The 16,887-nt window shown below is 42.0% G+C and overlaps 2 long non-coding RNA genes across 8 annotated transcripts in view; one reads left to right on the plus strand and one right to left on the minus strand.

Annotated features, from left to right (window-relative positions):
- The window catches only part of LOC138952013 (uncharacterized), a 259,836-nt gene that overhangs the window by 234,501 nt on the left and 8,448 nt on the right, over positions 1-16,887 (minus strand). The gene's annotated exons all lie outside the window — the stretch shown is intronic.
- Positions 1,236-16,887, plus strand: part of LOC138952009 (uncharacterized) — a 25,965-nt gene continuing 10,313 nt past the window's right edge. Inside the window, exons 1-8 of one of the 7 annotated variants that reach the window (XR_011451275.1) lie at positions 1,236-1,914; positions 2,207-2,248; positions 2,785-2,863; positions 3,504-3,600; positions 4,205-4,251; positions 8,625-11,016; positions 13,661-13,888; positions 15,954-16,195. This is a non-coding gene — a long non-coding RNA (uncharacterized lncRNA). Of the gene's footprint in view, positions 1,915-1,950; positions 2,249-2,784; positions 2,873-3,503; positions 3,601-4,204; positions 4,252-8,624; positions 11,017-13,660; positions 13,889-15,435; positions 15,593-15,953; positions 16,196-16,887 lie in introns of those variants that run through there. The other 6 variants (XR_011451279.1, XR_011451277.1, XR_011451278.1 and 3 more) reach the window with 6 other exon arrangements.

Raw genomic sequence — 16,887 nt, forward strand, 5'->3', positions numbered from 1 at the left:
GTCCTGATATGGCTCTGCGTAGTCGGCTGGACGTTAAGCAACAAATAAACAAACAAACAAACAAATATCCTACATACGTGAGAGAGACACCCGTGAGATAATAATCGTTCAAATCACACGTGTGTATATCATGTAAATGAGGTCATGTCAAGCAAGTCTGGCAGGGACCTGTTTTTCCACTGCTTATGATGCCAAAGTCACCGAGACAAACGTCATTATAGAAACAAAAATTGCGCTCGCTAATTACCCTCGATGAATTTTTATAACTAACCCGTCACGCCACACTTTCAGAGTGACGTTTCTTTGCTTTGACGTAATAGATTGCACAAGGCTTTAAAAGAGATCTAGGTTCCAAAACAAGCGTCTTCAATTTAGCTGGCTCAAATGCAGGAAATTTTCAGTAAAATACACGTAAGTACAGTATGTAGGATAAACAGAATACTACATGGCCTGCTGTGTCGTACCAGATTTACACTCGTTGCTTTTTCAAATAGTGAACAGCTCGCTTTCGCTCGCAGTTCAATATTTAAACAAACAACTCGTGTAAATCTGGTACGACACAGCAAGCCATGTAGTATTCTCTATTTATACGGCCAGTAATTGCAGCCATTTCGGCGCATATTTACCTTTCACGGCCTATTATTCCAAGTCACACGGGTATAGGTAGACAATTATTAACTGTGCCTAAGCAATTTTTGCCAGGAAAGACCCTTTTGTCAATCGTGGGATCTTTAACGTGCACACCCAATGTAGTGTACACGGGGGGGGGGGGGGGGGGGGGAGTTCGGACACCGAAGAGAGTCTGCACACAAATTTGACTCTGAAATAAATTTCCGCCGAACCTGGGATCGAACTCACGCTGACAGCGGCCAACTGAATACAAATCCAGCGCGCTACCAACTGAGCTATTCACGACTTTTTTCCCGTGACCTTTCGGATTTCATGGGGGCTGCCATTTTGGTTTTGATGCGCTTCCTTTTCCGGTTTACGTATTTTCCGGTTTAACATAGCATTTGCGTTTTTTTGTCAGAAGAGTGATATTTGGTTATGAAGGAAGTCAAGTCCGCCATTACCTGCCACCTTGAGCAGTTGAGTGTTTACTTTGAACTTATACTTGAACAGTAACAGTGTGTAGCCAGTTCACAAGACCTGTTCATCTTCCTACCAGTTCCAACTGTTGTTATCAATGGGTCGCGCAGCTGGAGGAAGTGTTTATTTCCATTCGGAGCCCAACTTCAGTTCAAAACCAGTCAAAAACTGGCCTTGACATTCCCACATTACGATACCCTTGAATGACATTAGATCTACGGCGTTTCCGCTTGCCAAAATCCCACATGTTACATGTCTGCTCTTCGAGTTGTTTGGAACTTAGTTCGAATATTTTCTCGAACGTAACTTTTGACCCAGCTGTCAGGTAGGCATCATGAATTAGACGTACACTGGCAGTTATAAATCATGTTGTGCAAAAGACTCTAAAGAAGTAGAACATTGTGGAAAATCGGTATTGCTTTCTCAGTTTGTGCACCCTGGCAACATTCAGCAGGGAAAAAAACCTGCATTGCCTTCCTCTGCAAAAGTCGCGCGAAGAATGCTGAACGGGCAGCGACGACTAGCTGTTCTTCTTCAAAGTAATAAACTACCCTTTAAACCCTGCAAGTTTGTGCGATTTACTTTGTGGACATGAAGTCAGCAGAGGACTCAGGAATGCCCACTTAATTCCTTGATTGTACTTCCGTCACAAGGACTAAAAGAACATTCAATGTTCGTTAAATCTGTGGATCAAGTGACTCACGAAGCGGAGGAAAAGAAAATCACCAGCAGATCTGTACAAGATGTTGAATTCTGCCAGCGAAACGAAGCCGCCCTCACGGCAGAGAAGTCTCCGCCTACGAAAATCAGTAGATCTAGAGCAAGGTAAACATACGTTTTTCAAAGCTTGTTCACAAACACACACACACACACACGTACACAAACACACACACGCTCACACCATCACACACACACACATGAAAGAGATGGAATAGCTGATCGAGTGATGACAATGTTGATTGATAAGTATTTTTTGGTGCGGTGAACTTGAGGCTATATTGTTCTATCAATCCATCGATATATTTTACACTTTCACCCCAGAAATGAAGCACGTGTACACATATTGAACACAAGAATCATTTTAAGCTTTCATTGGCATTGTTTCCTTTTTTTGCAGACATGTTGGCAGGAAGTGAGTGTTTCACCCCACTCTTGCAAGGTAGGTTGATCACTGATGACAAGTTCTGATTGTTTTTCCTTTTTAAACCAATGACAATCCGTACTCTGCAGATGGATCTAACCGAGATGGATCTAACCGATACACGGAAGCAACATTGGGAACAAACTGTTATTCAATCTGTGAATATTTCATGTGTGAGGGGTATAACTGCAAGTAGCCTACGTTCGCTAATGTAGAGAAATAATTTTTGACTCAAACTTCAAGTTAAATTGTTTCTGCTGTCAGAGCCATCTTTCTGAAGGAACAATATTTTACATGCCACTGGATTGTTGTATATTCCTTCTTATTTTGCAATGACAGGCTCAGCTTTCATTTGATTGTAATGTGTTTCTTATTTGAAGCTTTGTATCATAAAAGCTCTGTAGAAGTGTTGCACCTGTTTTGCAGACTGCATTAGGCGTGGTACCTATTGCACACACCCACACCCCCCTCCCACCCTGCCTATTTATCTAAAACACCCACCCACACACATACACAGGGTGCTGACAAAGGATTTTTTTTCCATTCTCCTTCAGGCCATCGCTTAATTTCTTGCAGACTGAGGAGCAATGGACGTTTGAGCAGCTCCTAAACCTGGGGCACACAAGCCACAAGGTAAATAAGGTATCAGTATATGAACAAATGTTTTCCCTTTGGTTTTTATCGCACCATATTTTCATAAAACTCTGTAAATTGTGGCAATTACACATTATGCCAATAACATTATTATGAAGAATGAAGATTTTCAACTTATCATTGAAGAAATGAAAATCAAGCATTTTTGTTCATTCTGTATTTGATGATTATTTTCCAGTCTTTGGGTTGGCATAGTGGGTGAAATAAGGGTGAGGAGTGTCGGTTGGTGTTATTTCTTAGGTCTTGGTGATGTAATATTTTCCCTACGGTATTATTCATGGTTATCATAGTGCAGATTCCAGGGAAACGGTTTTTTGAACAGCCTCTTAAACTGAAAAGCTACAAGGTCAACAACATAAATAGGTTACTGGTGTCTCGGGCATTGATGTTTTTAAAAAGATTTGCACAGCAATTTTTGTGTGTGTAAAGAGATAATGAAAATAAAACATAACAACTTTTATATTTTTGAAGTGGAATTAAATGTTTTCATTTTTTTATTTTGAAGTGTTTTTGTATGCAGGTTTTATTGGATGGGTGGGGGGTGGTTTTGATGGTTCTGATTTATTATGATGTAAGGGTGGTTTTTTTCCTTAATTATTTATTTAATTGGTTTATGCAGACTTCATGGCAGCCACTGACCTGACGATATGACAGCCATGAATATCGAACGCAGAAGAAGAAAAAGAAGAAGACAGTCTAACAGGAAAATAATTCTGGTATGCTCATAATGTCTATGCCAGTTAAAAAAAAGTCATGAATTGAAGTTTACCCAGGTTAGACATTAGCATGTCGTAATTGTGACAATGAATGTATCCGTAAACGCACCAACAGACTTACTTAGAAAAATTGAAGTCATGCATCGTCAATATGACTACAATCACAAACTGAATAAGGGGAAATCATGTCAATTTGGTGGTCTGGATCATCAGCTGTTGCTCATTCGCTATAATGGTCTACTTGACAAAGCCCGTCTTCATGTGCTTCTTTGTTTCTTTATACCTAGTGTAGACAACATGTAGGCGTTTGCAGACTGTTTATTGTATTGCTGTTGTTTGTTTGTGAGTAAACCTATGGTGTGACCTCAATTGTTTGAAATTTGTTGTGTAAGGTGTTTCTCCATGGCCCCAGAAGAACCGACATTATATTAAAACCTTCATACCCTGAAAATACTTGCATACTAGATGTTGTTTCTTATTGTAATGATTGGGGACAGGCAAGCTCTTAAATTGTGCAAGCCTTCAGAAAACTGTCAAGTCTGATTTGCTAGAACAAGCGATATTAACACGTTATTAAGATGAATATTTGATTAAATATGTGCAGGAACTACTTCAGCAGATTCATATGGCCAGTCTCACAATGCAAGGAAGGTGAGTAGATTGAATTATGTCTTTTCCACCTGTTCTGTGTTTAGTGTCAGCCGTGATTGCCTGATGAGAATTTGAAAACATGTTTCTAACTAACATGAACCCAACCATGAAACGTGATGTAGGTGAGTAGCCCATCTAGAAAAAAGAACCTGTTCTAATTCGGAATTAGAACAGGTTCTTTTTTCTAGATGGGCTACTCACCTACATCACGTTTTATGGTTGGGTTCATGTTAGTTAGCAACATGTTTTCACATAGAAAATGGTGGGCACCTGAACAAATATCTGCACATTACAATGAAGTCTTACTTTGTGATCTGATGGTTAAATAACCCCCCCACCCCAAGAAGAAGCTCACATAACTACCAACTACACAATTTCATTACAGAATCAAACAATGGGAAGAATCAGCAGTGCTAGGTCGTTGAGGGGGATAGCTATCACTAGTCACTCAGCAATGAATAGTTGCGGTTTTCACGGACATTAACAAAATCCGGTAACCTACGGACAGTAAATTTCACAGGGAAGGGAACAAGAACGTCAAAAATGGAAAAGTATGTTTTTTCTTTCAAACCATTGATAGAGCTCTGAAGCTTCACACAAGTTTTGCAGAGAGAGCACTCGGCCTATTCATTTTTGGCACTAAAACATGCGCACACACAAAAAGAAAGTTTTTAAAAAGTGGCGCCGATGTATTCTCACACTCACAGCCTTAGAATATTGCAGTTTGTATGTTACCAAATTGAGGCATGATTTTACTCCATGCAATTACCTGACCAAATCTGCGACAGTCGGGCAAACTTCTTACAAGTCGGATTGGGCCTTCAATCAAATACAGTGAAACCCGGCTATATTGAAGTAGGCTATATTGAAATCCCGGCTATATTGAAGAATTTGTCAGGTCCCGGCTGAAGCTCTTCTTTTTCTTTGTTAAAAAATGTTGGCTACATTGAAGTCGGCTATATTGAAATCCCGGCTATATTGAAACAAAAATTCAGCCCACGGGACGTTTTTACCTGGCTATATTAAATGTTTGCTCCAAAGATTTGTTTAACTTTTTTATTTTTAAGAACAATGACTGCGCGGGCGCCGAATGATATGACACGTCTCTCTCAGCGCAATCAGTTGAGGAAGGGGAGGTTAAACAAGTTACCCCCACTGTTCATCACTGACTGACTGACTGTTAGGTTTTAACGTCCTCTTAGACCAACTGGTCTATATTGGGACAGGTATTGGTAATCTGCTGAAGATAATACGATCATGATAATCAGAGACGAGAGATGATGCATGCGTGTCTTTGTGTTTTCCAAGCCATGAGAGGGTAAATTTACATAGTGCAATATCCTATTTGATTGTATCCCTTTTATGTTTTATGTTTTATGTGTGTCGTCCTATACAATTGTTGTTATAATCGTTTACAGGCAGACAGGGTGTGCCGAAGAAAAATTTCCATTTTTATGTAATATTTTAATGGACAATAAAGTGCTGTTATTGTTATTGTTATTGTTATATGGTGTGATACTTTGATTCGAACAAGCCCGCTGTGGCTGTCTTCTTCGACACACCAGCATTGGGTTTGTCTCGTCAAAGTATCGAAATACGATCATGATAATCAGAGACGAGAGATGATGCATGCGTGTCTTCATGTTTTCCAAGCCCTGAGACTTTCGCTGTGAACTTGGGATCTTTTTCGTGCGCATGTGTGCACACGGGGGTGTTCGGACACCAAAGAGAGTCATCACTGTGTCGTACGATTAATGTGTCGTGTTGTGTGATGTGTGCAGAGTAGTGAGGGGGGGGGGGGGGGGAGAAGAGAAGGTTCAAAAGTTACTCCCGCTTCTCTTTACTGTGTTGTATGATCGATGTGTTGTTGTGTGATGTGTGCAAAGTTGGGGGAGGGGCGGGGGGGAAGAAGGGGAGGTTAAACAAGCTAACCCTGATGCTTATCACTGTGTCGTATGATTGATCAGTTGTGTATTGTGATGTGTGCAGAGTGGGGAGGGGCAGGTGGAAGAAGAGCAGGTTACACAAGTTACTCCCGCTGTTCATCACTGAGTCGTATGATTGATGTAAACAGCGCTGGTAATTTGTGTACATCCTCCTCTCCCCCCCCCCCCCCCCCCCCCTCCTTTTTTAGCACTGCGTATCGGACCTACACATCTTAGGGACTTTGCTTGTTCGTTTGTTTATTTTTATGTAAGTGTGTGTGTGTGGGGGGGGGGGGGGTGAGTGTAGGTACTTGATGTGAACAACGCAGGAAACTTGTTTACATCCTCCTCTCTCCCCCGCCCCTCCTTTCTTTTTCAGCACTGCGTATCGGTCCCGCACATCTTAGAGAAGAGGATGTTAAACAAGATACCCCAACTGTTCATCACTGTGTCGTATGATTTGTTTGTTGTGATGTGTGCAGAATGGGAGGGGAAAAAAAAGGAGGTACTTAATTTACCCTCACAGCTGATCACTGTGTCGTATGATTGATGTGTGTTGTGTTGTGTGATGTGTGCAGAGTTGTGGGGGGGGGGGGGGGGGGCAGGAAGAAGAGAAGGCACACAAGTTACCCCCACAGTTGATCACTGTGTCATATGATTGATGTGATGTGTTGTGTTGTGTTCAGAGTGAAGGGAGGGGGGGGGGGGGGGGTAGGAGGAAAGGAGGTTCACAAGTTACCCCCACTGTTCATCACTGTGTCGTATGATGGATGTGTTGTGCTGTGTGATGTGTGCAGAGTGGGTGGTGGGGCGGAGGAAGAAGAGGAGGTACACAAGTTACCCCCAGTGTTAATTAATGTGTCGTATGATGGATGTGTTGTACGTGTTGGGTGTTGTGTGCAGAGTGGAAATGGGAATGGGAGGGGGGGGGGTGGGGGGGGGAATAGGAGGTAGCCTACAAGTTACCCCCGATGTTTATCACTGCGTCGTATGATGGATTGTTGTGTTGTGCGATGTGTGCAGAGTGGGGATGGAGATGGGGGGGGGGGGGGGTAGGGGGGAATAGGTGGTACACAAGTTACTCCCGCTGTTTATAAATAAATCGTATGATTGATGTGAACAGCGCAGGAAACTTAATTACATCCTCCTCTCTTCCCCCCCCCCCCCCCCCACTCCCCCCGGGCCTTTCTTTTTCAGCACTGCGAGTTTGGGGGAGGGGGAGGGAGTAAGAAGAGGAGGTTAACAAGCTACCCCTGCTGCTCATTACTGTGTCGTATGATTGATGTGTCGTATGTTTGATGTGAGCAGGATGGGAGGGGGGGGGGGGGAGGGAGTAAGAAGAGGAGGTTAAACAAGCTACCCCAGCTGGTCATCACTGTGTTGTATAATTGATCTGTTGTTGTGTGATGTGTGCAGAGTGAGGGGGGGATTGGAAGAAAAGTAGGTTACACAAGTTACCCCCGCTGTTCATCACTGTGTCGTATGATTAGTGTGTTGTGTTGTCTGATGTGTGCAGACTGTGGGGGGGGGGGGGGGGGGGGGGGGAGAGGAGGTTTCTTAAGTTACCCCCACGGCTCTTTACTGTGTTGTAGGATCGATGTGTTGTGTTGTGTGATGTGTGCAGAGTTTGGGGGAGGGGGAGGGAGTAATATTAGGAGGTTAAACAAGCTAACCCTTCTGCCCATCACTGTGTCGTATGATTGATCTGTTGTGTATTGTGATGTGTGCAGAGTGTGTGTGTGTGTGTGTGTGGGGGGGGGGGGGGGTTTGGAAGAAGAGCAGGTTACACAAGTTACCCCCGCTGTTCATCACTGAGTCGTATGATTGATGAAAACAGCGCTGGTAACTTGTGTACATCCTCCTCTCTCCCCCCCCCCCCCCCCCCCCCCCTTCCTTTTTTTGCACTGCGTATCGGACCTACACATCTTAGGGACTTTGCTTGTTCGTTTGTTCGTTTGTCTGTTTATTTGTGTGTGACAAATGCTTCATTTGGCGTCGGTCTGATACTGTGAATGGCTCTGTGTGTTTGTGTGTGTAAGGGACGGGGGGGGGGGGGGGGGGGGGCGTGCGTGTGTGTGAGTGTGTGTCCGTGTGTGTGTGTGCAGAAAAAAGCAAGGAGGCTCGAAGAACAACAGCCAACAGGTGAAAGATTAAGTGGGAATATCATATCTCACATCAAACGCAATGTGTGGACACGGAAATAAGAACGTATAGTGTAAACAAGTTCGGTTATATTGAATTTCTGAAGGAACAAGGAAGGAAATTCAATATAACCGAGAATTGCCTATATTGAAGTTCCGGCTATATTGAAGGTCTTCCCGGGTCCCGTGCCACTTCAATATAGCCGGGTTTCACTGTACTCAGAAACCAGCAGCTACTTTAAGTAATACTAGTTTTGTTGTTATTTTGTACAGCTTGTACTGAATGTGTTTTCTTTTATCTCCTCAGAATCGAGTCAGCCAGAGAAAGACCATTGAGAGGGAGAGCGCACAGTAAAGCATATATGGCATGCACTTCGGTGGACCAGTGCCATCATCTTCATAACAAGAGATGCAGATCATATTTTCTTATGTTTAAGTATAGCTGTTAGCAAAAGTATTTGACGATTCTTGGGTACGACTTTCGTGTTTAATCCTATTAGCTTGTGCACAGCCTCAAAATCTGTTTTATTTTGATTTATCATTTATAGTTTGAATTCTTTTTTAATGGAATTAGTCCAAATGTAAATACATCTAAGGTTGCAATATTGTTTTCTTGTATATACCCTTAAAACTACCTCTTCGTGTAAACAAAATTTAATTGTAAAAAGAAGTGTTTGTTCAAGGGAGATAATTTGAAGCGAATTTTTTTTTTAAATCAGTAAAACTGCATAGTGACATCCTCAATTAAATAAAAAGAATAAGGAATAAAGGTATACACACAGGTTGTACCCATTTTCTTGATTGCACTGCTTTTAAGTAGAAAGCTTTTTTTCTCAGAATTATTTTACAAATAAAATTCAAGGGAGGCAATTGATATGATAAAAAGGAAGAATTTTTCTTTTCTTAGAATACTGTACACATTTAGTAAAGTATAATTTACAAGACAAAACACAGGGTTTTTTGGATTTTTTTTCTGTGCCTACTACTTGACAAGAGAACCACGAGATTTGTGCAGATTATTAAAAAAAATTCTGTACAGTATATTTTACAAAGACAGATCCATACAATATATATAATTTTGTAATAGATGTTTACAATTTGTGGGTATGTTTTTTTTTAAATCAACAGTTCGGATAGCCACAACAAGTGTGTTTGTCTTGTGATTTGAGAGCTTTAGCACTGGATGCTTAGAATCCTCTTGATCATTTACTTCAGTAGGTTGAGCCACCTTCTCCAAAATCTTCTCTCCTATTCTGTGCTTACTACAGTGGGTTTGACAAGAGAACCACGAGATTTGTTTTTGTAAATATGTTGCTTTTATTCTGTACACTTTAATATTTTAATCCTATGTGCACATTTTTTTTTTAACTGTTTTTTTTTCCCTGTATTCAAAGTGTGTATGGAAACCACAACCTGTCACAGCAGTATTATTAATCTGGATCTCCCTGCTAAGAACGTAATTAACAGAACGTGTGCATGTAGCCAAAGAACTTAAAAAGAATTTCTGCTACTTCACTCAAAATACGTCCATCCTCACACTCATATTTTCTTAAAATAATATTTGTTCATACAAACATGTTTGCGAATTATTCAATTTTGCGTAAAATATTCAATTACGATTTCTTTGTGTGTTGCAAAATTATGTAATAAAATTATGCAAGATCAAATTCAAAACAGCAATAAAGCTGCTGACGGCAGAATACCTCTGTTGACTTCTCTATCTGTTGGGTCAAACTATGCCACAGACATGTTTCTTCTAGTAGCTCAATATCATGTGATACAGTCTCAAAGACAGAACAACGCAATAACCTTTTTTTGTGTAGATTCGATTGACTTTTTCCTGAAATAAAATATTCATGAAGCGGGTTCTGACTGAATTAATATATTTCTGGAAAGCTGAACAACGCAATGCGTCTGTGACTGGTGAAGAAGCAGAGCTGGAGCTTTTTGTATTGTTTGTCGTTGGTTTTATTACACACGCACTCACATACGGTCAACAAAATGTTGCATGTTCCTGCTTGACAAACAAATGCCTGCATACATGTGTGCACGTTCGAACGTACGAACATTCATACCTGTGCAATCAATCTACAATTTCAAGTTCAACACCCAAACCCCACACATTCCTCCAAAAGGAGTCTGAAATATAATACTGGCATTTGTGGTATTGAACGATGACCTCAACTTCCATTGTCTAGTGCATGTGGGTCTCATGTTATATGTGTGAAACCACTTACTTAAAAAAGAAAAAAATCTTGTAAGCTTATCAACTAAAAACAAACAAAAAACGAACAATTATATTCTTAAACAAACTGGTTAGAATAACAGATTTAGGAGAATGCAATGCAAGGAACATCTTTATCTAATTCGGTCGATGCTTAGATCTAGAAAAGCACCCACTCATTCTAGTATAATAGAGAAAAAAATCCAATTGAAAAAGTTCCAGATCTAGACAAGACAGCACTAGCAGTAACAACAGATAAAGTTGGATGAAACTTAGTCTCAATCAAAAGGTACTTTACAAAACAGGGAAGGAAGTCGCGTCATAAATAATTAATTTCCAATCAAATGGCCCCTTGCAGACAGCGTTCGTTCGTGTCACAGACGACTTCCGGCTAGTTTATGACGGTGACCCGTGGGAGAGGGAAAGCTTTACATTGTGGCTGACGAAGTACTCGACTTTATTTCTGTATGACTAGGTAAGAGGCTTCATTTGTTGAAGAAGTGTCATATACTTACGTTGACTTTCTTCACTTGGCTTGGCTGTTCTCATTCTAACCCAGTTACGGGTAGGCAACGCGTGTTAAAATTCATAGACATAGCAATAGAATCCAGTGGCATTCTTGACTTATTTAACATTTGTCGTGAAATTGATTGACGGAATGAGCTTCAAACTTAAGCATAATTAATTAATGTTGTTCAATCGACGAAAATGCACCGAAAATGGCGGACGTCAGTTTCGCGAAAGAGTTGTCCCCCTTGTCCGTTAATTCCTTCTTTGACCCATGTAAACAAAATGCATTCGTATAGTTCATCGGAGTTCATTCCGTAACTTCAAAGGGATCTAAAATGACTTGTTATGATTACAAGTGCAGGTTCCACAAATTTGGATACTTAAATGCCTCTGAATTATAAGCTATGAATTTAACACGGTCTTCTTCTTCTTCTTCCGTAGAGGACTGGGTTCTTGCGAACGTCTCAGACTCAGGTTGAGTCACTGTTACCGAGAGTGGCTAGCTCCAGCAAACAGGGAGATTAAAAAGGTGGGGAGGTTAAAACTATGTACAGGGGAGAGTGCGTTCAAGGGGCTCGCATGCCCGACTGCAGGAGACTGCCGCTGAGACAGGAGCGAAACGACTCCAGGTAGGACGCCGATGATACCAGTGTTGGCAACGTATTCCATTCGGAGATTGTGGGGGGGGGGGGGGGGGGGGGGGGGGGATAATGAGTTTGAAAGGGCTGGGTGGAGGGCGTGTTCGAGGGTCAGAGGGAGAGGTGTATGCTGCTGCGGCGATGGCTACTAGTGAGTTATTGTTTTTGTACAATCTATCTAGTCGCATGTTTCGACGGCGGGTCTTCATGCTGTCTCAGTTGAGTTTGTTGAGCATAGTGGTAACGGAGCCAGGGTTCCTGTCTGTGTAGTTGTTGAACACATACCTTGTCGCTGGACCTTTTCCAGTGGAGCTTTTTCCTGTTCAAGGTGGGCATCCCATACTGTTGCAGCATACTCCAGGGTAGGCCTGACCATGTGGTGTAGGTTGCCGTCTTCGCCTTTTGGGTACACTCCCTGAAGTTGCGTCGCAGAAAACCAATAGTCCGGTTCCCTTTAGCAGCCACATTGTTGATATGGTGGGTCCATGTGAAATTGTACAAGATTGTTACCCCTAGGTACTTGCAGCTTGCGACGGTTTCTAGCTTTTGACCGTGAAGAACGTACATGTAGTCAAACAGGTGTGCGATTTTGCCTCTTTCATGGTTGATGTGGATGGTGTTGCATCAGTTTGCTGGGGTTAAAGCTCATTTTCCATGTGGTCTCCCATTCAGCCAGGGCATCCAGGTCTTGTTGGAGCAGAACTTGATCTCGCGGTAAAGTTTAAGATTACCCATATTGGTTGAATGTACGTCAAGAAACAACCAAATCTCCAATCTGGGTGGCCGAGTGGTAACGCACTTGCGCTCGGAAGCGAGAGGTTGCGTGTTCAGGCCTGGGTCAGGCCGCAATTTTCTCCCCCCTTTCCTAACCTAGGTGGTGGGTTCAAGTGCTAGTCTTTCGGATGAGACGAAAAACCGAGGTCCCTTCGTGTACACTACATTGGGGTGTGCACGTTAAAGATCCCACGATTGACAAAAGGGTCTTTCCTGGCAAAATTGTATAGGCATAGATAAAAATGTCCATCAAATACCCGTGGGACTTAGAATAAAGTTTAAAAAAATTCCATCTCACACGGCATTAAGTCTCAGGAAACATGAATACACGCATGCAGGGAAAAAAAATATGGGTAGCGCCGTATGTATGGCAGCTCGCTTTCCCCGGGGAGAAAGCAGCCCGAATTTCCATGAGGGTAACCTCACTGGACTGTAAATCTTATCCAATCCATCCAATCCAAAATCCCCTTTCCCTTACTATCTTTGTCTCCCTTTCTCTCTCCCTTTGACTCTCTCTCTCTCTCTCTCTCTCTCTCTCTCTCTCTCTCTCTCTCTCTCTCTCTCTCTGCTTTAACTCTCTCCCTCTCTCTTTGCTTTAACTCTTTCTCCTTCTCCTGTTTCTAGACCGGCACGGTTGGCCTAGTGGTAAGGCGTCCGCCCCGTGATCGGGAGGTCATGGGTTCGAACCCCGGCCGGGTCATACCTAAGACTTTAAAATTGGCAATCTAGTGGCTGCTCCGCCTGGCGTCTGGTATTATGGGGTTAGTGCTAGGACTGGTTGGTCCGGTGTCAGAATAATATGACTGGGTGAGACATGAAGCCTGTGCTGCAACTTCTGTCTTGTGTGTGGCGCACGTTATATGTCAAAGCAGCACTGCCCTGATATGGCCCTTCGTGGTTGGCTGGGCGTTAAGCAAACGAATAAACAAACAAAAAATTCTCCTGTTTTTGTTTTCTGGTTTATTTTTATTGCATAATCTTTGCATGCGGGTTTTTACACCATAAGAACCATGTCTAGATGCCACTAGTGCCTGCTGCAAAACTGTACTTTTGTTGTCTTTTTTTCCCTGTTTCTCATCATTTTGTTTTTCCATTTAACTTGTTGCAGATTTTCCTTTCGATGAGCAACACTTTTGAAGACTGTCATTATGACTTAAACAATTTATAGATTTTCATATTGATGTCAAACATTTACAGATTCATCGACTTCTTGACAAAGCTGAGAGAAAAAGTCCCAGAAGTGTGCCTGTGGTGCGCCAGCCTTGAAAAGTCTCACCCCCATGGCTGGTCGAAAAACCTCTAACCTTGTCCCTGAGAACTCCACCCTGCATCACCCAAGAAATCCTGGACATTCTGAAAGAGGGGCTGAGGACTGCGAGAAAGCAGTTACCGTTCTACTGAAGGAGCTTGGTGTTGGTCAGTCAGGTAGGGATCAGTTGCTTAAAAATCCTTCTGATCTTACAAGTCATTCCTTAAGACCAGTCTTAATATACACAGTAAGATTCAGCACAGCTGCATTCCAAACAACATGGAAATGATTTTTGACTCACATGCGAAGCAAAAGTGAGTCTATGTACTCACCCGAGTCGTCCGTCCGTCCGTCCGGACGTCCGTCCGTCCGTCCGTCCGTCCGGACGTCCGTCCGTCCGTCCGGAAAACTTTAACGTTGGATATTTCTTGGACACTATTCAGTCTATCAGTACCAAATTTGGCAAGATGGTGTATGATGACAAGGCCCCAAAAAACATACATAGCATCTTGACCTTGCTTCAAGGTCAAGGTCGCAGGGGCCATAAATGTTGCCCAAAAAACAGCTATTTTTCCCATTTTTCCCATTTTCTCTTAAGTTTTTGAGATTGAATACCTCACCTATATATGATATATAGGGCAAAGTAAGCCCCATCTTTTGATACCAGTTTGGTTTACCTTGCTTCAAGGTCAAGGTCACAGGAGCTCTTCAAAGTTGGATTGTATACATATTTTGAAGTGACCTTGACCCTGAACTATGGAAGATAACTGTTTCAAACTTAAAAATTATGTGGGGCACATGTTATGCTTTCATCATGAGACACATTTGGTCACATATGATCAAGGTCAAGGTCACTTTGACCCTTATGAAATGTGACCAAAATAAGGTAGTGAACCACTAAAAGTGACCATATCTCATGGTAGAAAGAGCCAATAAGCACCATTGTACTTCCTATGTCTTGAATTAACAGCTTTGTGTTGCATGACCTTGGATGACCTTGACCTTGGGTCAAGGTCACATGTATTTTGGTAGGAAAAATGTGTAAAGCATGTGAGTCGTATGGGCTTTGCCCTTCTTGTTTTTTTTTTTTTTTACAGATGAGTAGGTGGTGTTTTTTTAAGATATGGCTTGACAGGGAAATGGTCACTGATTCAATACCTGTAAAATATTCCCGCAGTGGGGCACTGCGGTTATGAAATTAAAGGCCCCTCCTGTTTTTGGAACCGCAGGAGCTTTCTAGTTTGCTGTTAGGTAGATTTTTGGTTCCTCTTTCCTGTCATGCTCTCTTTTTCTTCATGAATTCTTTTCTTTTTTCTGCCTTCTTGCTCATTCACCTGTATTTTTTCCAAAAAATCTCTTCTCTTGCCGCTTGTCTCGCGATTCATGTATAGTTTAATCTGTTAGTGTTCTGATGTAAGCCCAGCAGTAGATAGGTTAAGCCTATTTTAACATACTGGAAACTGGTAATCTTCCAGTAGGTATTAATTTAGTTTTACTAAAGCCTGCTGGGACACAAGTAATGGGTTAGTGCATTTGTAAACAGGAATCGCTTGACAAGTGGCCCCCTTCATCCCCCCCTTCCTCGTCCTGATATGGCTCTACGTAGTCGGCTGGACGTTAAGCAACAAATAAACAAACAAACAAACCTGTAAAATATATAATTTCTTTATTTTTTAATAGAGCCATTCTATTCAAGTACATGTATGTATTTGTGTGTTCACAGTGTTGTGGTGAAACACTAGCTAGCAAAGATGGCATCGACTCCAAAAAGGCCAACCCAAGAAATGCAACGATCAAAGGAGATTGAGATGTTCTCTCCATCTCACACCGCTAACGCCACTGAAGGCCTCGCAGCATCAAAATAATCACACAAAAGCAAGGTCAAACATGCCTTCATCAAACTCTTGTGGTTTGATAATTCTAACTCTATAATTGTTGGAGATTTTGTCAATCAAACAATGACGATTGTTTTCGCGTTTCTTTTGTTGCTCGGTATATACAGTAAGATTCAGCACAGCTGCATTCCAAACTATGTGGAAATAAAACGTAAAAAAATTTTTTTTACAGATAAGTAGGCGGTGTTTTTTTCTCTGTCGCTGACACCACCGACAGGATTATTAATTTAAGATATGGCTTGACAGCGAAACGGTCACTGATTCAATACCTGTAAAATATACAATTTCTTTATTTTTTAATAGAGCCATTCTATTCAAGCACATGTATGTATTTGTGTGTTCACAGTGTAGTGGTGAAACACTAGCGCAGCTAGCAAAGATGGCATCGACTCCAAAAAGGCCAACCCAAGAAATGCAACGGTCAAAGGAGATTGAGATGTTCTCTCCATCTCACACCCCTAACGCCACTGAAGGCCCAGCGGCCAGGTGGCTGAAGCACGAGGGTTAGCCTGGACATTCTGAAAGAGGGGCTGAGGACTGCGAGAGCTGTTGCCGTTCTACTGAAGGAGCTTGGTGTTGGTCAGTCAGGTAGGGATCAATTGCTTGAAAATCTTTCTGTTCTTGCAAGTCATTCCTTAAGGCCAGTCTTAATATATATACAGTAAGATTCAGCACAGCTGCATTCCAAACAACGTTGAAATGAAATGATTTTTTGACTCACATGCGAAGCAAAAGTGAGTCTATGTACTCACCCGAGTCGTCCGTCCGTCCGTCCGTCCGTCCGGACGTCCGGACGTCCGGACGTCCGGACGTCCGGACGTCCGTCCGTCCGTCCGGAAAACTTTAACGTTGGATATTTCTTGGACACTATTCAGTCTATCAGTACCAAATTTGGCAAGATGGTGTATGATGACAAGGCCCCAAAAAACATACATAGCATCTTGACCTTGCTTCAAGGTCAAGGTCGCAGGGGCCATAAATGTTGTCTAAAAAACAGCTATTTTTCACATTTTTCACATTTTCTCTGAAGTTTTTGAGATTCAATACCTCACCTATATATGATATATAGGGCAAAGTAAGCCCCATCTTTTGATACCAGTTTGGTTTACCTTGCTTCAAGGTCAAGGTCACAGGAGCTCTTCAAAGTTGGATTGTATACATATTTTGAAGTGACCTTGACCCTGAACTATGGAAGATAACTGTTTCAAACTTAAACATTATGTGGGGCACATGTTATGCTTTCATCATGAGACACATTTGGTCACATATGATCAAGGTCA

The sequence above is a fragment of the Littorina saxatilis genome, linkage group LG17 (assembly GCF_037325665.1).
Source record: "Littorina saxatilis isolate snail1 linkage group LG17, US_GU_Lsax_2.0, whole genome shotgun sequence".
NCBI classification, from domain to species: Eukaryota; Metazoa; Mollusca; class Gastropoda; order Littorinimorpha; family Littorinidae; genus Littorina; species Littorina saxatilis.